Here is a 24,505-nt window from a genome sequence, read left to right as displayed (position 1 = left end):
AAAGAGGCTTTAAACTTTTCAGTTCATTCGCCTCTAAGAACGCAAGATGATGGAAGATCAGTTTTTATCACTCAACACTCGGTCGCGCTAGTGAGTAACTCCATGAGAGTCATCGCGTGCGGACGCGTTGTCGTTTTCTCCGCACACAATTTTGTTTCGGGTCGCATATCATAATTCGACATGATACAGCATGTTCTCGCGTTTTGTTGATGATGAATTGTATGTCGGTTACAATTAAGTGTGATGTGCATAAAGAATTTTTTTTTAAACTCTTGAAAGTGATCTTCGATTGCTGTTGTTGGAGGAATGCGTGCAAATAGCAGTTATTAAAAGTGTGGGAAAATACGTTGCGTGGAGTGATTTGCCACTGCAGTAATTTAGCCGATTAAAAAACGATGTTTACTGCGAATGCTTCAGTGTCAGTTAGTGCCAACGACTAGAATTTTAATCATTTTACAGTGATAGAACAGGAAAAGAAATGTTTTCCATTATTTAGTTTTTTACGGAGTTCCACTGTAGGCAACCATATTGTGTGCACGCGTTTTGTATTGCTCCGTTTTTAGTTTCGTCAAAGAGCGTATCATTAGAAGTTTGTGACAGTTTCTCTTGATAACTGTACGTACCTCGCATCTTCAACCCGATGCTTACTCGTGTTTATTCGTGTTCTCCCCTGTTCAACGAGCGTAAATTTGTCTGGAATGTTTTTCATTCTTCTGCACCATAATGATGGCACCAGCATACAACGAGACGCTGCCAACATGTGCTCAACGAGGAGCTACATAAGCTAAGTTTTCTCCCTTTTTCTCCTATTTCTAGCGCATTTAACTTCTTTGGGGAATCACAATAGGGCTGGGTGTTTTTTATTTGCATGTTTTGTTTTCTTTCAGATTTTCAGATTCCCATTTTGGACGCGTGCTCAAGAAGAACTCAAACATCAGAATATCCGGAATTTTCAATTCGAGATTTAATATGTGGGAGTTGAATTTCAAATGCTCGCCTTTAGATTCTAGATTTTAGAATCGAAGCGGCCGCCGGGCTGGAGGTATTTCCTGATGACTTCCTCTGGTTTCTCATGGATCCTCCGTCGTCGGATATAAAAGAATCTAAAATTCAAAAAGTATAAAAAGTTTGCTTTAGCGTGAAGGTGTTTCACGTTGAACCTCTAAGTTTTAGTGGACTTTTTTTGTTAGGTGTAAAATTATTTTAAAAATCAGAAAGTATGCGACGTGAGCGTCCACGAAATATGTTGTGGGTTAGCATTATTGTTTCCCGATGACCTTCTTAGGTTTCTCGTGGACCCTTCATCGTCCGGTATACAAATATTTTATAATTAGAAACTATAGGAGTATTGCAGGTTCGCTTTTATTACAGAGGTGTTTTCCGGTGACCTTCTCAGGTTTTTCATTGATTTTTCGGTGTCTAGTATGAAAAATTCAAAGAATCAGAAAGTATGCAATGTTTGCTTTAGTGCAGAGGTATTTTCCGTTGCCCTTCTCAGATTTCTCTTAGATCCTCCGTCATTGGTTATAAAAATATGTAAAAAATTAGAACATATGCGACGTGAGCGTTCACGAAATATAATATAGGTTAGCATTATTGTAGAGAAGTTTCCCAGTGACCTTCTCATGTTTCCCATAAATCCTCCGTCGTCGGGAATAAAAATATTTCATAATTAGAAACTATAGGTGTATTGTAAGTTCATTTTTATTATAGAGGAGTTTCCCGGTGACCTTCTCAGGTTTCTCATGGATTCTTCGTCGCCTAATATGAAAAATTCGAAGAATCACAAAGTATGCGATGTTTGCTTTAGTACATAGGTTTTTCCGGTGACTTTCTTATGGATAACCTCCGTCGTTGGGTGTCAAAATATATGAATAATTGAAAAGTTAGACACACAATGAACCCAAAATATATCGTTCGGCCTTCGGGTAATCGAAACATAATCGATTTTCAGGATATCGCTTCGTCGAGTGGTTGAAAGTCCGCATACACATACACATCTCATCACCTACCACAGTGAATCCTGATTTTTTACCCTACCCACTAACACACATCCTTCCCATGATAAACGCTAGGGAACCACGCTATAGAGGCGACCCTTCTGGCCTTCGGGCGGCGAATGTCATACTAACATTCCTTCCCTTCCCCTGGTGACTGTAAGGACGTGGCCGGCGTCGTTATTGACCATTGAAAGCTTGAATCACCGAAAATTGCACAACGAGAATGATTTGCTAGTCCCAAGCGTCATTCTGTGTGTTCTTTGTGCAATTTGGTTGGTTCAGGTCAATCACGGAGAGCAATTACGAATTGTACAGTCTACCCAAGCTCAAGCTCATAAATTGGACGCTTCGAGTTGTGTGCGATGAGCAAGAAGAAGAGGAAGGCAGGCTCGCGCCCTGCAAAAAACGAACGCATTGCCAGGGGCAATAAAATTTCGAGGTAAGCGTCATCTAATGATGCACGCGGTGTTGATGCAGTGAAAAGCGCTCGCACTGAACCGAGCCTTCGCGAATGTGACACCGCACCGAACAACAGCGAAGTAGGCGATTTCGGCGCGTCGGTCGAAAATGTAAACGCCCAGGCAGCAACCAAAATCAAGCTCCCCCCGCTGGTGGTGAAGGCGGTCGCTCTTGACAAACTCATCAGCGAATTCGCATCGATGCGTGTTACAGCAGAGTACAAGCTGTGTGGCATAATTCGGTCTTTTTTCAAGCAGTTAACATTGTTTATTTTCCGTCTTCATAAGGGTTTGTGCCTTTGAGAATGCATCAATGCATTAAACTGACGTTATGGCGAAGCAAACGTTAAGGTTGTGCACCAAAAAATTATTTGGGAATACTAAGCATCTTAAACATCTTACTGGAATGTTATGAGTTATTTGGGTTCGCGTGCCAGTCGCAAAACTGCCTTCAACTAGGATTGCATTTGCGCTAATATTGATCATAATGAAGCATTGCTACTGTTTTAGAGGTTGTTATTAACAAAAAGAGTTTATTTCTCTTGTTTAGTCATCAAGGAAGTAAATGTTCTGGAATTTTGTATGTGATTAGGTTTTGCTTGCCAGTAGCAAAACTTCCTCCACTAAGGGAGACAGCTGCGCTTATCTCGAGCATTAGAAAGTAATGCAACTATTTTCGAGGCCAGTGATATTAACAGAAGCGTTTCTTTTGAGAATAGCGCAAAATGATGAGAAATGTTTATATTGCTAGTAGTTTCAAGCCACCAATGTATGACTCTGTATGTATGCTATGGCGAACGCTTGTTTGGCGCTTGGTTTACGCTTAGTTTGTACCAACGATATCTAGAGGTGCGATTCCTTTGAGGCAATACTAAATAACATGTTGCATGATATTTGATACTTGCAAGTGTTGTCATTGTTGTTGTTTACATGCGGTGCCAAAGATATATTGATGTAGTTATGAGATATGGAATAATAGTGCTGGTGCAACATGTATATAATCGACTGTAGCCGAGTCTATGTCAATTTCGAAAAAGACCACCGGAATAGCCTTCGAGGTAAATTTTCAATGCATTGACATAAAATAAATTGCGACATACGATTGTTTTGCGAGGGCAAGAATGAATCATCAATCAATTATCGTCAACTGATTCTACAATGAAAAAATCATTTCAGAGATTATTCTACTAAGCAGTTGTTTCTAAAATTTCACAGCATTATAGAATAATATCCGAAGGTATAAACAAGCGACTTATATAAAATAACAGCGTAGTTCTACGTCAACATTGCACTCGGATCATGAATGCACGTCTTACCTTGTTGGCTGTTTGACTCTCTCTGAAGAGGGCGGTTGTGATAATTGATCGAGCTCGAGACGGCATATAATATATGGTGGAATTTGAGACGGCGGCACGTCTTGCCTCACACACGTCTGAACCCGGCTTTAGACGCGTGTTTGATGCTTGTTGAATGGCGACGCACGGAAGATGCCTCTCGTTAAATACTCAGTGCAATGCGCGCATTGATATAAAGAAACAAATTGCGACATATGACCAATTAGTGTATTGTTCTCGCAAAAGCAAGAAAGAATCGTTCCCTCTCGAAATGATTCTACAAAACCACACAAGCCATTAAACCTTTTCATGGTCCCCGGAACTTTTGACTAAAGAGTTATTTACAAAATTTCGACGCATTCGCAAATAATATCCGAAATAATGAACCAACAAATTTCGAAAAAATAGATTGCGTAGTCCTACGTTCCTAAGTGGTCGTGTCTAGGATACAATCCCTCGAATTTTTCATTAGAAACCTTCACTCTTGGCCTAGTCAGCTCTCAATATATGGCACTGCACGCCAGGAACTGAAATTAAACCATAAAAACGCTCCCGAGAAGTACCCCAGGCATTAAACTTCGAACGTATTAAGACGTATTGTCGTAAACAAACAGCCCCACCACTTTTGACTGGTGTTTATTTCGCATAGCGAAAACGACGGTCGGTTAGAACTTTTCTGATTTGTTTTCGTTGGACAAACTTCCCATCTGTGTAATTGAATTTCATCAGCTTAAAATTTCACCCCTAGTGAAGCAGATTTTGGTGCTGTTGAAGTTGTCAACCGGGAAGTAGACGAAAGCCTCCAGGCATCGGTCTAATTGATATTTGCTAATAATTAAAAATGTTTAACCGCTCAAGTGGGAGGGTTACTCGTGGGGGTGGAGGGTTTGTTGTGTTTCTTATCCATTTCAAGCGCTGTGCTTTCGAGGGCTAATTCGACAGAAGCGGCTTTCTAGTTCAGAATACTTTTAACGTGGGGAGGGGGGACACAAATTCCGTTGAGCTTTATAGGCGAAACGGGTGCGGGGGACTCTGAAATTATTTTCAAGGACCGTCGACACGCAGCTTCGGATCAAGTTTCGTTTTGGAATGCAAACATTGTGGTGGGCCGATGAATTATCATCATACTTCAGCTTGCCTCGATTGTTAAACTCAAATCCTATGTATCATTTCTTGATTTGATGCACTGATTGTGACTAAAGTGCAAGAAATTCCTCTAAGCGCACATGTATATTTTGGGCTGTAAGATTAACTAGATATATATATTTCCAAAATATTTTCATGGGATTTAAATGACCTTCGAACATCAAGTTTATCTTGCCAAGAAAAGTCCCAATCCTATTCTCAACAGTTATTCAGAATGAGAAAAACGTGTTTTCAAGGTAGAAATTCTTATAAGCGCACATCAGACTTTATTCTCAAAGAACGATTTATACATGAAAATGACAGCATTCAATATTTGGTTGGTTTACCATTTTTCAGAATAGTTTCATAGACACGGTTTGGCATTGACTCAATCAGAATATCCAACATTTCATGTGGAATTTTATTCCACTCGTCCCTTACACATCTCTCCAACTCACGAACTGTTGCAAATTGCCGTCCACCACTGTAGACTCGCCTTGCCAGGATTCCCCAGAGATTCTCGATGTGATTGAGATCCGGGCTACGAGCTAGCCAGTCCATAACCTGAATGTTTCTTTCGGAAAACCATGACAATGATTTCTTGCTTACGTGAATGGCAGGATTATCCTGCTCTAAGATTAAGTTGTCGTCCATAATGTCTTCTGCAAATGGTACCAAAACACTGTCCAGTAGCTCTACATAGTTGTCGGAGTTCATCCTTGTCGAAATAGTGGCGATAGGAGTCTTCCCTTTTCTCGAAAACGCAGCCCACACCATGAGACTTCCACCACCAAAATTCCTGCTCAACTTCACTTTGGGATTTTTTCGTAGATCATGCCAATAATACGCGCAGCAGTCGGGACCATCAAGATTGAACTTTTTCTCGTCGGAAAAGATCACTTCATCCCACTCTGCCTTCCAATCCATGTGCTGTTTAGCGAAATCCAATCTTGTTTTAATGTGCCTTGGGGTGAGGTATGGTTTCTTTGCCTTCTTCGTGTAAACCAGATGTCCAGATCCTCGCAAAATTTGGGAAACACGTCGTTTGGATATGGGAAGGTCCAGTTCTTGCTTTATTTCCGAAGCATGAAATTTTCCAGTCTCCTCAAGCTGAATGATGCGGTTCCAGTCGCGGTTTGAAAATTTGCAGTTACCTTTATTCTTCCTTCTGATGCCATATTTTGGGCCCTTCTTGAAAAAATTCCGGATCACTGTTTCTCCTCTATCGATCCTCTTTGCTATCTCCCGGTTGCTTAAACCAATATCCTTCAATTCGGTTATTAATCTCCGCTCAGTTTCGTTCAAGAACTTTCCTTTCGGCATCGTGCTTCAAATTCAATTGCGCTACTTCACTGCTTAGATGATTGTGGTTAACTCGTTCTCACGATACAACCTTACCAGGATGTGTTGAAAAATGGCCAAAATGTTTACATGTTGGTGGGAAATTATTTAAAATGCCAGTTGCGCTTATGAGAATTTCGCACCATAATTTTAAAAATGTTTTAGTAAAAAAATATGTTTGCACCAATGATGACTTAAACAACAAAGTTAGTACACATTTAGTCATTAGGAAATCACTACGTAAAAAAGGAATGGTTTTATCTACTATATATCTAGAATTTTCAGAAAACCCAGGTGCGCTTATAGGATTTTCCCCCGCTGTATTTACCTTCCGCTCTCGCCTAATAACGTCTCAAAGCACTTGACATTTTCGATGGTAATATTTTTAACCCACCACACGTTCCTCCCAGCATCACTCGACTGATTTGATTCTTATTTTAGACCGAAAGGTGCCGTTAGATCAGATTATTTTCAAGAATAAATCGCCCCTGTCCGACTCGTCGTCTTGCTCGCTTCCTCTTGCCTCCTGGCGTTGCCAACGACGAGATAATCAGGCAAATCCTTTCGCTGTTCATTGCCAAGAAGCAGAAGGATGCCGACTCATTCAAAAGGTTAGAGAACTACTTCGAGGGGCACCGATTAGACTCAATTGAAGCGGTCTACATTGTTGGGTTCCCCTCGGGTTTCCTACTCGTGACAAAAGTCGTTGGAATATTGTTTGGCCCCCTCACAGAAGCGGAATTCGGTGGGGGGAGGTAGGGCTGAGTAGAGTGAATACGTCTGCCGAGTGGATCGTGCATTCAGTAGACAAATTGTATAACACAAACGGATGTTTTAGAACGGATCGTTATGCTTGGCTGCGGGCCGCGCGAGAGACAAATATAAATTTATTGTTGGTGGCAAATGATGGTCTGCCATCGTCTTTGGTTGGTCGGCAAATCGACTAACAATGTTCAGCTGCAGCGGATTTTATCCCGTGTTCGGCGTAATTGTTCTTGATGGGCCATATTTCAGCTCTACTAGCCGAACGGTAGATTGTGCCAGATATTCAAACAAATGAGTTACGATTGTTGCAGTCCACTGGTGGATGGGTAGATTTCAAATTTGACGGTTCGCGGATCGTTTGTTTACGAGTCATTCCGTATCGGTGTTCTACCGGCGATCATATATCTGTTTAATTTATTGCAACTAGCGAAATTCCAATTATTGCTCGTGCTAATAAATCCTGGAGTCATTGAAAGTCCGCGATATTCTGCGTCTTTAGGATCCAATTAAACGAATTAAGAATCATCTAAAAAGGTCAATGCGCTTGATGTTTTTCAAGGACAGAGCCTTGCACAAATGTGATCTGAGTGTTCCCCAAAGCGGATTGAAATAATTGAGCTATTCCTCTAGAATATTTATCGCCAGCTCCGGCGTAATTTTCGAATCAAGAAAAGCATATCTCAAACAGGAGTCAGAGTTTTTCTTTTATCCACAACCTCAAGTGAGGAGACCAAATTATTTGGTTTACCTCTCAGTTTACCAACAAATGATATTGCGAGCCATGTCATGACTTGTTAGAAGGTTATTTGTGGAAAACTGCAAGCCGTTAAGTAAAAGACTGTTTATGATGATTAGATGACTTAATTTTTTTTTATCTCTTCTTGGTTATTTTAGGCTCATTAGCATTTTAACTGTAACAGAGCCGAATTTTAATCGTGTATATGTCACATGTTTATCATATCTATAATTAGCACATTACACAGTTGCCATTTTTCAGCGTTAGAGTATTCCCTTCTGTACCATTGCATATGGTACATATTTACACAGTAGCCATTTAGGCGTAAGAGCTTTCTTACTGTTCTTCCATTATCCAGTTGGACAACCGGCAGCGGGGACAGTTGGTATGATCATTGTTGTGTTATTAATAGAACAGTTGTATGGATGAATCGACCTTATTTCGACCGTGGATCGATCTTCATCGCTGGTGATTGTTGCTTGGACGTAGTTATTCTGTAACAACACAAAGACGGTCAATGAGGGCTCTGAGTTTTGAACTCACGATCGATCGCTTTCTAAGCGGACGCGCAACCAATGTGGCTACGGAGACCCCCATGATGATTTTATGATGGGCCTAGAAAGTAACAATAAATTCACTGCAATGCGAAAATGTGCAAGCCTGCATACATGACCCATGAAAATATAAATCTAATTTCACACAGCTTAATAAACAACATTACCAACTATAGATATAATATTATACTTTTAGTTACGATGCACAGGCTCATCAGCATCTGAGCCGAGAGCAGACAACTAAATGGGGAGATAAAATGAAAACCTAAACCGAACCGAACATGTATTCCTTGAAAGAAAGATTTCGAACGCTTATAACTTGATCATTTTTCAATAAATCACAAAGATATTAGCATCAATTTATTGGAAATATTTCTATGCGTCTACCACAATAAAGATTTTTATTTGACGTAGGACTACGCCTTTGATTTCTTTAGAGGGAGGTCACTCTAAAAAAAATGTAACGTTTACTAGGAGTTCTCAAATGCATATTACCAATTTATCCGTCAATTTTTTCGGCTGAGACATAAACAGTGAAAATAACAAAACAAGTGAGCAATTTGAATAAAAAAAATTGAGGGGTTGTATCCGAGACACGATCGCTTAGGACGTAGGACTACGCATTCTTTTGTTCTAAAATTTGTTGATTTATCATTTCGGATATTATTTGCGAATACATCGAAATTTCATAAATAACTCTTTGGTAAAAAGTTCCGAGAACCCTGAAAAGAGTTAATGGCTTGCGTGGTTTTGTAAAATCATTTCGAGAAGCAACGATTCTTTCATGCCTTTGCAAGAACAATGCACTAACTGATCATATGTCGCATTTTGTTTCTTTATATCAATGCACGTATTGAACTGAGTATTTAACGAGAGGCATCTTCCATTCATCGCCATTCAACAAGCATCAAACACGCATCCAACAGCTTGTTGCATCAGAACAGAGCCGATGCGCAGGAGCAAATACAAATGGCAACTGGCAACAAATGGCAAGGTGTGTTATTCACATGTACAGGAAATGAACAAGTTCTATGTTTCGCGCAACGAAAACAAGCAACACACACAATACCAAACACTGATGGCTAGAAGCGAACAATAATCATTTGCACTTTTCTTTTTTTTCGCCTTCCTTTTTTGGCTCGGATGGTTGTGTTAATTGCAATGCCTGGTGCACTTCAAGTGAAATATTCGCTACCGTTCCCAACTCGAGGGGAAACAAAAAACACAAAACGAGCAGAATAAGCGACCTTCGTTGTTTCGGGCACAGAAAGATTATGAGAATTTTCCTCATAGGAGATGCAATACTTATACGCTAGTGACAGCTTACTTACTATGCAAGGGTGGAATTTACTTCGCAAATATTCTCTTTTCGCTATCTCCCTTCGTTGTTTCTATTCTAGCGGCTGAATAAGTTGCTCGTTATTGATAGCTCTGTTCGGGAAAGCACACAAATGGACAGAACAAACGTATGGGGAAATGGGAATGTTTCCAATTTTCATCAGTTAAAACCATATACAGACTATGGGATTGTAATGTATAGCATATCAAACAAATCTTAGGGAATTTCCGATTCATTTGGTATGCGAATCGTTAAAATCCGTTCGCAGCAAAAATAGTTATTAAGGTTAACTTTATTTCATAACAACGTGACCTGTTTTCTGATTTGGCACCTTTCATGTAACACGTAGTCTTACGTCAAAAAAAATAAAAAAGGTATGATTTGCAAGCTGATGCGAGCATAAATCATGTATAATACATTCCTTTTCTCAACTTCGTTCCCATGAATGTTGTATGCAACACAAAATTGTGTGCATTAATTCGTTCCATCAATAAAAAAAATAGCAAGACCTTTTTCGAATGTAAACTTGTTGAAGTAATCAGATGCAACATTTCATCAAAGTAACGAGGAAAGTGTATCGATAGAATAGGAATACTCTTACGCTAAAACGGCTACTGTGTAATAGATAAAATAAATGTTTATCGATAGATAGGAATACTCTTACGCCTAAAAATGGTAACAGTTTAATAAACAACAAAAGTTATCTTAAGATAAAAATGCACACGAATAAATTCAGCTCTATTACAGCTGAACTGCTAAATGAGCCTAATAAACTGATGGGATAAAAAAAACGAGGAAAGTGTCACCCATACAGTGATTCTTCGTTAATTGGACCGTTTTGATTGGTCGAAATTGACGACACATGCGGCGGTTCCCTAACAAAGACATCAAAACCAAGCGGCCTGAGGGAAATCGGCATTGCAAATACATGAAAGTAGGGGGAGCTTTTGTTCCCACTAGAGATGGGCAAACCTTTCACGAACGATACGAAAGAACTAGTTCGCCAAAAAGAGTGAACGAACGGTCGTTCTTTTTCAAAGTATGGTTCGCCACTAACTGATTGCGAGCGAACGGTTTGCGAATGAACAGTTTCAGAGCGAACTGATTGAGATTAAACTGTATGGGAAAGAACTGTTTGAAAACGAAGTGTTTGCGGGGGAACTGTTTGCGAACGAACGCGTGCAGCTTAACTGATTTGCGCTGGATGGAATGAATAAATATAACGAAAACGCTTGTAAGAAAAATAAAATGATATTGCCATTTACGGGCTTTTAAATTTAGGGTTAAACATTAAATTACATTTTCGTAGTTTTAAACACAAAGCTATATATTTTCAATTTAATGTTTTTTTTAATTCCGCGTAACATTCATATACTTTCAGATCATCAGAAAAAAAATCTGGGGGAAAAATCTGGAGGTGATTCATTCATTAGGTAAACATAAAATCTTCTAGTGAGGGCAAGTTGAGAAAAAAAGACTTTTTTGCTGCCTTCAATCCATTGTTTGGCCTATTGCGTGTACGTGTTATCGTGATTGTATGTATGATTGATTGTTAGTGAAAATTATGAAACATGATCTTACATGGAACTTGTGTTTAGTGCTAACAGAAAATTTGCAAAAATTGCACATATTTTGCGCGCATCAAATCATTACATATACTGTTGTCGACCAATAAACATTTTTTTAAATATAGTTTGCGATTTCTAGAGAAGCACCTTATCCCTCTCCACTTAATTTCAAAAATATAAATATAAATATAAATATAAATATTTTCTCCCAAAGAAAGTTCATACGGCGAGAAAATTTGGAAAAGTGAAGAAATATTAGAAAAAGTGATTTCCCATATGCTCTACATATAGAATAGTATAGGTGTTAGTCCAATTAAGATTCGCATTGGGTTGAATAAACACTCAGAAAGTAAAAATTATAAAAGAAAATTACCTTTTCTATTTCAAATATGTTTTCTCTATAATAAAGTAACAAATTTTTACTGATGAGAAAAATTAATAATTGTGTTCGGTATTGCTAATTATCTTATATTACATTGATGAGTTTTTTCTCTTTATTTCATCCAAACATAACACAGGAGGCTTCTCGTCTAGAATCACAGAGGACGGTTTTCATCATATCTCGTTTGACTTCGGCATCTTTTATCTGATACGCACCATCCAACGACTGTTTACTATCTTTCTGTCATCATCACTCGGTAAACACTGGTGGAGTGAACACACAATACCCAACAACCAAACAAAACAGCCCTTTTCAGAGCCACCAAATCATTATCAAAGAGTTTACCGATGTAATTTTTCCAACATATCCAAAATCAACAGATAGCCTAACGGAATCCTACGTCAACTATGCGGTCGTGTCCCGGACACAATCCTCCTGTGACTTTTTTGTTTACCTTCATCTGCCATTACCACCCTCTTATGTGTCACACTGATATTCATTAATCATTTTCAGTTAGACAGTTGAACTTCCTGCCTGAAGCTTATTTTCTTGTGTTTTGTTCGGTACAAACCGTTCGACGGTTATGGGTTCGTATAAAAAACGGCCCTTTTGAGGGTTACTATTTGGAGTTTCAAAGGAGTTCAACGAACAGATTTCTGAACAATGAATTACAGAATTACATTCAAAAGAAAAAAACAACTGTTCTGAACAATCACAGTCATACGTCAAAATTTTCGTTCGTGCCCCATAGGCTCAGACCCTTCTTCATCACAAAACAAAATCTTAATTTTTACAAAAAAAAGACGGGTGGGTAATGTCGGGGACATAACCGGAGTGACGTAGGACTATACAAAGGGGACAGCTTTTGCTAAATATATATTTTAAATATATTGTTTTATTTTCTTCTGCTACGTGAATACCTACCTATCTACCTGAAAAATGGATTAGTTTACTGTTTACTCTTCATGAACATGTTGGGGATTCTGAAAAGAACCTTTGGTGTTGTGTTTTTGCGTTTTTTTTTACAAACTTTCTCAATTTTTTTTATTTTTGTCTTATAGTTAATTCTTGATTTTTTTCCGAAGGCTTTGTACTTATTAAATGTTCAACGCCGGGCATCTTTCGGCGTATGCACATATCGTACAATCAAAATGATGGCTGTGATAGGGGATGCATAGGTGGTCATCAGCTCATTCACTATCATATATTTCACTATTGAGCACATTACAGTACCTTAAACTGTTTCCGTGTTTCGGAGACGAATGAATTGTAAGATTTGTAGTTTCCGCAAACAAAGTGAATAAAAATGAAAAAGAACTGAGGTTTTGGAGACGAACTCTACGATCTGTCGAGAAATAAACGAGCTATGAGCGTTCTGAAAAACCAACAGTAAATACATGGACGAATGACCTTCGGATTAAAGCCCTTTAAAATAAGAACAGAGCAACAGGAAATACATAGAGGCGAATGAACTGCAAAGTTCAAAGCCTCTTAAAAACAAAGAAAGAAGAATAAGGAAATACATAGCTCATCATGTTGCTCCTTAGTTATTTTTCTATACAATGCAGATGTAACGTCATTCATTTTTCAACATCAGTTATCAACCAAAGAAAGCAGTTCTTGCTACCGAGAAAATTCGTTAATGCCATCCTGCATACAATGTGTTGTAATTTGAAGCCATTTTTAATTCGGAAACCATGCATGGGTTTGTGAAAACTGAATGATCAATTTAAAAGACCCCAACCACCAATAAGTTCAAGAACAAGATAAACAAAATAAATCAGTTTATATTATATGTCATATTATGTCTCTTTAGAATGCATTGGTATTGTGAAAAACTTTCAATAACTCTTCGTTGAAAGGTTTAATGGCCCTGAAAAGCGCCGTGTTTTACGGTGGCTGATTTTGCCACCAAAGCAGTCTGTATAAACAAACTTTTTCCTTCTTCTACCTGCTGCCGTTTTGCGATTGCGTTTGCCACTCGCTGAAACTAGTTGTTGCCACCGAACCGAATGTGCTCTGTTCTGTAGGCGGGTTTTCTTATTGTCGTGAGCAGCTTTGCCAGCCAACTCGATCACTTCGGCGGCCGAAATTCTATAACCGCTATTAGGTATACTGGTGCTCCGGCACCAATCCGTTTATGCGATGTGATGTGAAACGATGCCATACAACCACACTGATTTACGGTTTGAAAGAGAATGAGATATTTTTCAGTGGATCCGCGCGTTTTGTACTTTAGCGGTACACGCTCACAGGATAGAGACAAATCGGCAGACTCAGTCAAAGGGGCGAGTCCAACGAGACGAACGAATGAGCGTTAAAAGGCAGCGATGGCAAAAAATACATTCATTACGATTTGTTCGCTCGTTGGATTTACATGCAGGCTAAAAAGGGTCCTTTTCAGGATCACAAAATTATCTTCAATCTAAAGAGTTTATTGTTTTGTTATCACTCGATATCCCCATCTTGTTCGGCTAAACCTTTCTGTTTAGCGATTGCGTTTGCCACTCGCCACAGATTTCACATTTGGAAAATTTCTTCCTATCCAGCTTGTGACATGTTGTACAGTAAATTACATTTAATGCGACGTGCCAAAACACCACTCAGTGTAGCATTGGAGGCGATTTTAACCTGTAATTGAACATTTGCGATGACAGTGGTACAATGTCGACTTTCGATGTGGGGTCATAATTTGGACCTCGAACTCTATGTTTACAAAAATGTCCAACTAAATATGTCGCATTACAGGTCCGTCCAATTAGCTGAATGTCGAGCTAAATGTAAATTACCGTACTTTCAATCTAGAAGCAATTTAAAAATTAATGAATATTGAATAATCGGGAAAGTCCCCAACCATAAATAAGCTCGAAACAACTGCCAAATTCACATACTCATCATATACTGGCAAACAAATTATGAAAAAATCAATTTGTGTTTTATTATTATTTTGGATATTGTTTTAGAAAGCATTGAACTGTATTTCGTAAACTCTTTTTTGAATGGTTTAATGGCCCTGATAAGCGCCCTGTTTTATGGAATTTTAGAAAACTTAGTACTCGTGGTTTTGAAAAAAACCATTTCGAACGCCCTCGATGCCGCCTTATTCTGGATTTGCCACCAAAGCAGATTGTATAAAGAACAAACTTTTTTCTTCTGCTACCAGCTGCCGTTTTGCGATTGCGTTTGCCACTCGCTGCAACTGCCTGTTGTCTTGATGTCCACCGAACCGAATGTGTTCTGTTCCGAATGCGGGTTTTCTTATCGTCGCGAGCAGCTTTGCCAGCTAACTCGATCACTTCGGTGGCCGAAACTATATAACGCCGGCTAGGTGAACTGGTGCACTGGTACTAACACGCTCGGCCTAGCTACCCTTGCGGGGAACTCCAGATCAACACGGTTCGAGCGGGATTTTGCCTTTCCCTTCACTTTTCCTCCTTTACCATGTCCAGACATGGCTGCTTGGGTTGGTTTGTTGATTTGTTGTGATGCGAACCGATGTGGTGTACGGTTTGAATGAGAATTATCGTTATGGCAGCGGATCGGGGATTTTTAAGCTGACTGGCTGGCTAGAGAATTACGCATGTGTGAGACTGCGACCAATGTTTCGTTCATTTTTTTCTTTTTTCTTTCCAATCGTGCTTCATTCTATTTCGCTGCTGCTTTGGTTGCCCGTTTTGGTCGGTACGATTTGAGGAGCACAAAATGGACCAATCAAAAATGGGCACATAGTGCATTTTGACAATGCTTGATATTTCACAATTATTCAATTATTTATCTCAAGAAAAATGAAATGTTATTCATTATGATAGATGCGTAGATATATTTCCTATCAATAGATGCAAAAACCTTTGCGATCTATTGAGAAATGCTCGAGTTATAAGCGTTCCAAATCTTGCATTTTTTCCTACTTGTTCAGTGCCTAGATTTCCATTTCACCCCCTATATCTTCCGGTTAGACGTAGTCCTACGTCAAAAAAAATGATTGGAATATGTGATCATTTGAAACAATTCCATTCTGGTTGGGAAGACTTTACTTATCAACGATAACAATCTCGACAAAAACATCATTGTCCGGAAGCCGGGATGTTTTCGGAGCAAATCTCCATTGCTACGCCGGAACGAAATGCAAGCGCATTAGTTCCAGTGATCGGATCCAGCCCAGGCAATTGGATTCCCAAACAAATCGGAGCTTGCACACAGATCGCAATGCCGACTACTATGTATCACGTGTTGTCTTTCGTGTTGCGGGAAATTCAAATTCAAGGAAATTTCCCCAGGCGACGAGATGATAGCAAAACGGAGCGCGGCGTGGATTCCGGGAAGACACCGATAAGCTTCCAAAATCTGATCGTAATCGTTGTTCTGTAGAAAATGTGGACTCGTTGTTCCGGAGGCTATTTGCTTTCGATTGGTGCAGCCGGCGTTTTGGGTGCTTCCGTGAACTGACGTTATGAATTTTTCAGATATTTTTTTTTTGAACATATAAAAAGAGCAATAACGTGCAGGTATATTAAGCTTAAGTGTTTTTGCAATATTTTCTGTGTCATAAAAACATACTTTCCGTTAGAAACATTCCCAATCATCTGTAATTGTGTATGAAATATTCAACATTATTTATTTTGTTTTCTTTCAGATTTTTCATATCGATAAAAGGTATGTATTTGGAACAGAACGTACTCTGAATCAACGTTGTGAAACTCCATGTTTCAAATTAGCAGGTAATTAGATAACTAAATTTAGTGCTATGAACAATCAGTGATAAAATTTAATGAATTCATGTCCAAAATCAATCAGTGCATTGATTCCGTGTCCAAATTATCAACCCCAGTTGATTTATGTTACTCATTACGGAGAGTAAGCAAATAGCTGGCAAATGTTCAATGAAAATTCTCTAATGGATGCCAACACAATAAACACTTGCAGCGGGCATGAAACAGTAGCACTTTTCCGGACAAAAATTACCGATGCTGTCAAATTTCCGCTGATCACATTTGCTCATTGTTCGATTGTAACGAAAGCGCGCCGAACTGCATATATATGCACCCGCCTACCAGCATGAACTCGAACAAGGCATTTCCAATGAGACTCCAACAAACGGAACCGTTAGTAATCCCAGCTCTAATTAACTGCCGGTTATAATTATTCCGCTCGTTTTGTCTGCGCCGGTATTTCCAGTTGAATTTGTTCGCTAAATTTCAGAAGGCATGCTTGCACCCACGCGGCTACCGATTTTCGCGTTCCCAAATGTCCACAATGAAGAGCTGTCGAAAATGCATCGCGATGCTGCTGTTGGGTTTTGGCACGCCCACGCATACACACCCGCGGTCAAAAGCATTTGGGATGCATAATAGGCTCGACTGACAATAATCCATCGGAAATTCAATGCTGCGTCGGATTTCCGATTGTGTGTCAATTCCACTGACCGCCGATCAATCAGCAATCAGAAGCTGAGTCCGCCCAGCGTTTGTCGTTCCGGTGTAATTATTTCAGGCGTATTCCATATTGGTGAAAGGTCACGATCTCGAAAAATCATGGGGATTTTGAGGTTATTATTAGGTAGCAACTACATCACTTCACGAGTGTGGACCAACGGATTTGTGTTGCTCGTAAAAATGATTGCATTTTTTAATCCTTACACTGTATTCATCGAGCATACAAGTTGTGTACTAAAAATCGCTCTGTTGTTCAACGTTTGATACGTTATGTTGTTTTCTTAGGAAGGACAAGATGTACACCCAAAATTAATTTTGACGTGGGACTACGTCTAACCGGAGTATATGGAGGTGAAATGAAAACCCATACACGGAACATGCAAAAAAAAATGAAAGATTTCGAATGTCTATAACTCAAACATTTCATAATAGATCGGAAATCATATTCGACTGACCGCACCCAAATGGTAAGATTTAATGGGGAAATTTCAAAACCAATATTTGTTACATCCGGAGTTCCTCAAGGCTCTCATTTGGGGCCACTTTTGTTCATTTTATTTGTTAATGACGTTTGCGTTTTTCTTAACAGTGTTAAGGCACTTATCTACGCAGATGATATGAAACTGTATATGGAAATAAAGAATGAAGAAGACTCTCAAACATTCAAAAATGAAGTTGATATAGTTTATAATTGGTGCACCAAGAGTTTATTACAGCTGAATGTTAGAAAATGCACTTTGATTACTTTTACAAGAAGAAGAACACCATTGAACAATGGTGTTATACTGGGTAATCAACCCATCAGTAGATGTCAACGAGTAAGAGATTTAGGTGTGATCTTAGATTCGAAACTAACCTTCGTGGATCATTATAATACAATCATCCATAGAGCAAATAATATGTTGAGCTTCATTAAACGCTTTAGTTACCATTTCCACGATCCGTAAACAATAAAAACATTGTATATTACATACGTCAGATCAATTCTCGAATACTGTAGTATTGTATGGTCCCCCTACATAACTTCACACGAAGACAGAATTGAATCTGTACAAAAACCATTTTTGTTATTTGCACTTCGTAAACTAGGCTGGTCTTCATATCATCTACCTCCATATGAAGCACGCTGTATGCTAATCAATATTAAAAGCCTTAAAGAACGTCGGAACTCTGCCATGATTCTATTTATTATTGATATCATATCACATCGAGTGGACTCAGAAGAAATATTAGGAAACCTGAATTTTTACGCACCGATTAGGAACCTGAGAAACCCTAACATTTTGTACATAGATAATCGAAGAACGAATTATGCCAAATATAGTCCTATTAATCGTATGATGAGCCTCTGTAACGAACACAGTGAAACAATTGATGTAAACATGTCAAGGTCAATGCTCAAAGACTATATGAATAGAATAAGATATCGTTAAATTGCACTGTAATATTTGGGCAGCATATTTAGTCTACTCTGGTTTGACGAAATAAATAAATAAATAAAAAAAATTGATCCTGTAACTTGTTAAAATCGTCTTTTCAATTAAACGGATAAATTATCCAGCCAGCTCTCTTTAGATTTTTAGTTTTAAGTAAGTAGTTTTAAGTAGTATTAAGAATGTATCGGTCTACAATTTAGATTGACGACAATAAAATAAAAAAAAATAAAAAAATATGTTTGCATCAATTGATGAGAAATATTTCTACGCATTTATCACAATTAATAAAATGTTATTTTTCATAAGATAAACAATTGAATAACTGTAAAACGTCAAGCGTTATGTAAACACCCTAACTACCTCGTTTTAAAAGGCCCGTTTTACGGTTTCCCCAAAACAGACTTCAAAATCAATGCACCTGGGGGAATCCGCTTTGCAAATAAACATGCGCGTAGGGGGTATTTTTGTTCCCACCGAGCTGTGTTTCCCTAACACGGACTTAAAAACCAAGGTGCCTGGGGAATCCGCTTTGCAAATACATGCAAGTCGGGGGTACTTTTGTTCTCATTGAAATGTGTTTCCATAACACGGATTTCAAACCCAAGGTGCCCTAAGGGAATCCGCTCTGCAAATAAATTCAAGTCGGGGGTATTTTTGTTCTCATCGAGCTGTGTTTCTCTAACCAGGACTATAAAATCAAGGTGCCTGGGGGAATCCGCTTTGTAAATACATGCAAGTCGGGGGTACTTTTGTTCCCTTTGAATTTGTTTTCCTAAAACGACTTCTAAACTGAGAAGCCTGGGAAAATAGTCTTCTCAGATACTAGAGATGAATGCTCAAACTTTTTATTTACATCGCAAATATGTTGAAATCAATTGAATTCGAAAATTGTTTCATTCAATAGATAGTTTTATCTATACAATTCAAATGCTTACTAAGACAACGGTAGTCCCAGTTCAACCTTGCGGTTATATCATAGATATAACCCACCCATTTTTTAGCACATGTATTGGCATGCTGATTTATTACATTACAATGAGCTTAAAATAACAGAAAATGTGCTACTTTCTCATACTGGTATAGTATTTGAATAACCTATATGCTGTAGCAATATGAGCCAGCGAAACGAGAGATACATTGCAAAAAAGCACGCATTAAAGCTTTTTGTATACTTTGCCACATGTACGGCCCAGACCGAGAAAGATATAGATTCACGTTTATGCTCTCCTTTTTACTCTTAGAAAACACTTTCCAGTTTCATTTTATATAGAAGTGTAATATTATCACGCATTTATGCAACAGCACCAGTGGTTATGTGGATAGCGTGGTCGCGTAAACAGCTTTGAATTCCAGCCGGTGTTGGTTCGATCCCCGTTGACATCGATTGGACTTTTTTTTGGTACAATCCCAGTCAGTCTGAGATGTCTGCTCCCACACATACAAACATTTTAAGGCTTTTGAAAAAAAGAAGCTTTCATTTGTTCATTTCACCCATCAGCACACGAGGCAAGGCATTTTGACGTAGGACTACGTCTAACCGGAAGATATAGGGGGTGAAATGGAAATCTAGGCACTGAACAAGTAGGAAAAAATGCAAGATTTGGAACGCTTATAACTCGAGCATTTCTCAATAGATCGCAAAGGTTTTTACATCAATTGATAGGAAATATATCTACGCATCTATCATAACGAATAACATTTCATTTTTCTTGAGATAAATAATTGAATAATTGTGAAATATCAAGCATTGTCCAAATGCACTATGTGCCCATTTTTGATTGGTCCATTTTGTGCTCCTCAAATCGTACCGACCAAAACGGGCAACCAGAGCAGCAGCGAAATACAATGAAGCACGATTGGAAAGGAAAAAGAAAAAATATGAACGAAACATTGGTGGCAGTCTCACACATGCGTAATTCTCGAGCCAGCCAGTCAGCTTAAAAATCCCCGCTCCGCTGCCGTAACGATCATTCTCATCCAAACCGTACACCACATCGGTTCGCATCACAACACATCAACAAACCAACCCAAGCAGCCATGTATGGACATGGTAAAGGAGGAAAAGTGAAGGGAAAGGCAAAATCCCGATCGAACCGTGTTGATCTGGAGTTCCCCGCAAGGGTAGCTAGGCCGAGCGCGTTAGTACCAGTGCACCAGTCCACCTAGCCGGCGTTATATAGTTTCGGCCGCCGAAGTGATCGAGTTAGCCGGCAAAGCTGCTCGCGACGATAAGAAAACCCGCATTCGGAACAGAACACATTCGGTTCGGTTGACATCAAGACAACAGGCAGTTGCAGCGAGTGGCGAGCGGCAAACGCAATCGCAAAACGGCAGCAGGTAGCAGAAGAAAAAAGTTTGTTCTTTATACAAACGGCCTTGGTGGCAAATCCAGAATAAGGCGGCATCGAGGGCGTTCGAAATGGTTTTTTTTCAAAACCACGAGTACTAAGTTTTCTAAATTGGGACCATTCCATAAAACAAGGCGCTTTTCAGGGCCATTAAACCTTCCATAAAAGAAGGAAATACAGTTCAATGCTTTCTAAAACAATATTCAAAATAATAATAAAACACAAATTGATTTTTTCATAATTTGTTTGCCAGGATATGATGAGTATGTGAATTTGGCAGTTGTTCTGAGCTTATTGATTTTCTCTCAATTCTTAAATTGCTTCTAGATTGAAAGTACAGTAATTTACACTTATCTCGATATTTAGCTAATTGGACGGACCTGTAATGCGACATATTTAGTTGGACATTTTTGTAAACATAGAGTTCGGGGTCCAAATTATGACCCCACATTGAAAGTCGACACTGTACCGCTGTCATCGCAAATGTTCAATTACAGGTTAAAATTACCTCCAATCCGATACTGAGTGGTGGTAATGCGACGTGTCATTGAATGTAATTTACTGTACAACATGTCACAAGCAGGATGGGGAGAAATTTTCCAACTGTGAAAGCTGTGGCGAGTGGCAAACGCAATCGCTAAACAGGAAGGTTTAGCCGAACAAGATGGGGATATCCAGTGATAACAAAACAATAAACTCTTTAGATTAAAGATAATTTTGTGATCCTGAAAAGGACCCTTTTTAGCCTGCATGTGAATCCAACGAGCGAACAAATCGTAATGAATGTATTTTTTTGCCATCGCTGCCTTTTAACGCTCATTCGTTCGTCTCGTTGGACACGCCCCTTTGACTGAGTCTGCCGATTTATCTCTATCCTGTGAGCGTGTACCGCTAGGGTATAAAACGCGCGTACCTCAAAAAAATATCTCATTTTCTTTCAAACCGTAAACCAGTGTGGTTGTACGGCATCGTTTAACATCGCATCGCATCACATCATAAAAAGAAAACAAGCAGCAACGTGGACGTGTGGACGTAACAAAGGAGGACAAGTTAAGGGAAAGGCAAAGTCTCACTCCAACCGTGCAGGTCTCCAGTTCCCAGTTGGTCGCATTCACTGATTGCTCCGCAAGGGTAACTAGGCCGAACGGATTGGTGCCGGAGCACCAGTATACCTAACAGCGATTATAGAGTTTCGGCCGTCGGAGTGCTCGAGTTGGCTTGCAAAGCTGCTCACGACAATCAGAAAACCCGCATCAAGAACAGAGCAGCTTCGGTTCGGCGCTCATCAAGGCAACAACTAGTTTCAGCGAGAGGCAAACGCAATCGCAAAACGGCAGCAGGTAGAAGAAAGAAAAAGTTTGTTTATACAGACTGCTTTGGTGGCAAAACCAGCCACCGTAAAACACGGCGCTTTTCAGGGCCATTAAACCTTTCAAATAAGAGTTATTAAAAGTTTTTCACAATACCAATACACTATAAGTGACATAATATGACATATAATATAAACTGATTTTTTTTGTTTATACTTGTTCTTGAACTTATTGGTGGTTGGGGTCTTTTAAATTGTTCATTCAGTTTTCACAAACCCATGTATGGTTTCCGAATTAAAAGTGGCTTCAAATTACAACACATTGTATGCAGGATGGCATTAACGAATTTTCTCGGTAGCAAGAACTGCTTTCTTTGGTTGATAACTGATGTTGAAAATTGACTGACGTTACATCTGCATTGCATAGAGAAATAACTAAGGAGCAACACGATGAGCTATGTATTTCCTGCTGCTCTGTTCTTATTTTAAAGGGCTTTAATTCGAAGGTCATCCGTCCCTGTATTTACTGTTGGTTTTTCAGAACGCTTATAGCTCGTTTATTTCTCGAAAGATCGTAGAGTTCGTCTCCAAAACCTCAGTTCTTTTTCATTTTTATTTACTTTGTTTGCGGAGACTACAAATCTTACAATTCATTCGTCTCCGAAACCACAGCTTAAGGTACGGTAATGTGCTCAATAGTGAAATATATGATAGTGAACGAACTGATGACCACCTATGCATTCCCTATCACAGCCAGCCATCATTTTGATTGTACGATATGTGTATACGCCGAAAGATGCCCGACGTTGAACATTTAATAAGTACAAAGCCTTCAGAAAAAAATTAAGAATCAAGTTTGTAAAAAAAAACGCAAAAACACAACACCAAAGGTTCTTTTCAGAACCCCCAACATGTTCATAAAGAGTAAACAGTAAACTAATACATTTTTCAGGTAGAGAGGTAGGTATTCACGTAGGAGAAGAAAATAAAACAATATATTTAAAATATATATTTAGCAAAAGCTGTCCCCTTTGTATAGTCCTACGTCACTCCGGTTATGTCACCGACATTACCCACCCGTCTTTTTTTCTGTCGGAGATGAAATGTTTTCTGCCAACGCTAGTTTGTGTGTACTATGCGTTTCTCGGCAAATTTATTTATTTATATATTTATTTATTACTAGCTGACCCGGCAAACTTCATCCCGTACAACATTTATTTTTCGTTATCACATCCACGTTTTCTTACTAAGCGCTGATCATAGGTCGCAGAATTATTTATTGATTGATCTTCTTATCTACCCTTTCAAATTACCTTTTACTATAAAATTCCTAGTACTTCTACCAAAACTCGACATATCAGATATCAGATTATTTTCAGACACAACTCCCGTTCAAGATTTTTCAACCACTTGCAAATAACATGTTTCTCCGTTACGTTACATGCCAAATTTGGTTTTATTTGCTTAATTAATTCTCGAGTAATGCAGAAATTTGTGTTTCATTTGTATGGCAGGCCCCCCTTAGAAAGGGGGTAGGGGTCTCAAAATGTCACGAAAACCTTCCCCGGCCCCAAAAACCCCTACATACCAATTATCATGTCGATCGGTTCAGTAGTTTCCAAGTCCATAAGAATCAGACAGACAGAAAGACAGAAAGACAGACAGACATCACTCAATTTATATATTAGGCTGTCAAAAAAGTCCTGCGGTATTTTTTTTTGAATTTTCATTTGTTCATAAAATTAGTTACAATCATCTGTTTCAAGTCAAATATGCGCCGTTTTGTTCGATGACTTGTTCCCAACGAGATGCCAACTTCATAATACCCCTGTTATAGAAACTCGCTTCCTTATTGGCAAAATCTCGGATAGCCAATTTTCACAGGCCTCTTTTGTGGCTAACTTCTGACTACCTAGCTCGTTCGCCATGGACAAAAACAGGTGGTAGTCACCTGGTGCAAGGTCCGGACTATACGGCGGATGCAAAAGAACCTCCCATCCGAGCTCCCGGAGCTTCTGGCGCGTCACCAAAGAAGTGTGTGGCCTGGCGTTGTCCTGATGGAAGACAATGCGGCCTCTGTTTATCAAAGATGGCTTCTTCTTCATGAGTGCTACCTTCAAGCGGTCCAGTTGTTGGCAGTACAGGTCCGAATTGAACGTTTGGCCATAGGGAAGCAGCTCATAATAGATTATTCCTTGACAATCCCACCAAACACACAGCAGAAACTTCCTGGCCGTTAATGAGGGCTTGGCCACCGTCTGAGCCGCTTCAGCGGGCTTCTGTAAACGTGAAGAAGGAACTTACGCCATTCAGTGGCGTCGACTTTCGGATTTGGTAAATTAAAACACAAACGCTATTCGTACAAGCGTCGCCTTTCT

At 39.2% G+C, this 24,505-nt stretch overlaps 1 protein-coding gene across 2 annotated transcripts in view; it reads left to right on the top strand.

The window, feature by feature from the left end:
- LOC129765293 (octopamine receptor beta-2R) overlaps nucleotides 1–24,505 on the top strand; it is a 319,900-nt gene that overhangs the window by 67,455 nt on the left and 227,940 nt on the right. For both annotated transcript variants that reach the window (XM_055765460.1, XM_055765451.1), the window contains exon 2: nucleotides 16,236–16,255. The gene's annotated coding sequence lies outside the window, so the exon portion shown is untranslated. The remainder of the gene's footprint in view (nucleotides 1–16,235; nucleotides 16,256–24,505) is intronic.

This window comes from Toxorhynchites rutilus, chromosome 1, assembly GCF_029784135.1.
Source record: "Toxorhynchites rutilus septentrionalis strain SRP chromosome 1, ASM2978413v1, whole genome shotgun sequence".
Classification (NCBI taxonomy): domain Eukaryota; kingdom Metazoa; phylum Arthropoda; class Insecta; order Diptera; family Culicidae; genus Toxorhynchites; species Toxorhynchites rutilus.
The sequence above is the reverse complement of the archived record's forward strand: the minus strand, read 5'-3'. Positions and strand labels throughout refer to the sequence as shown.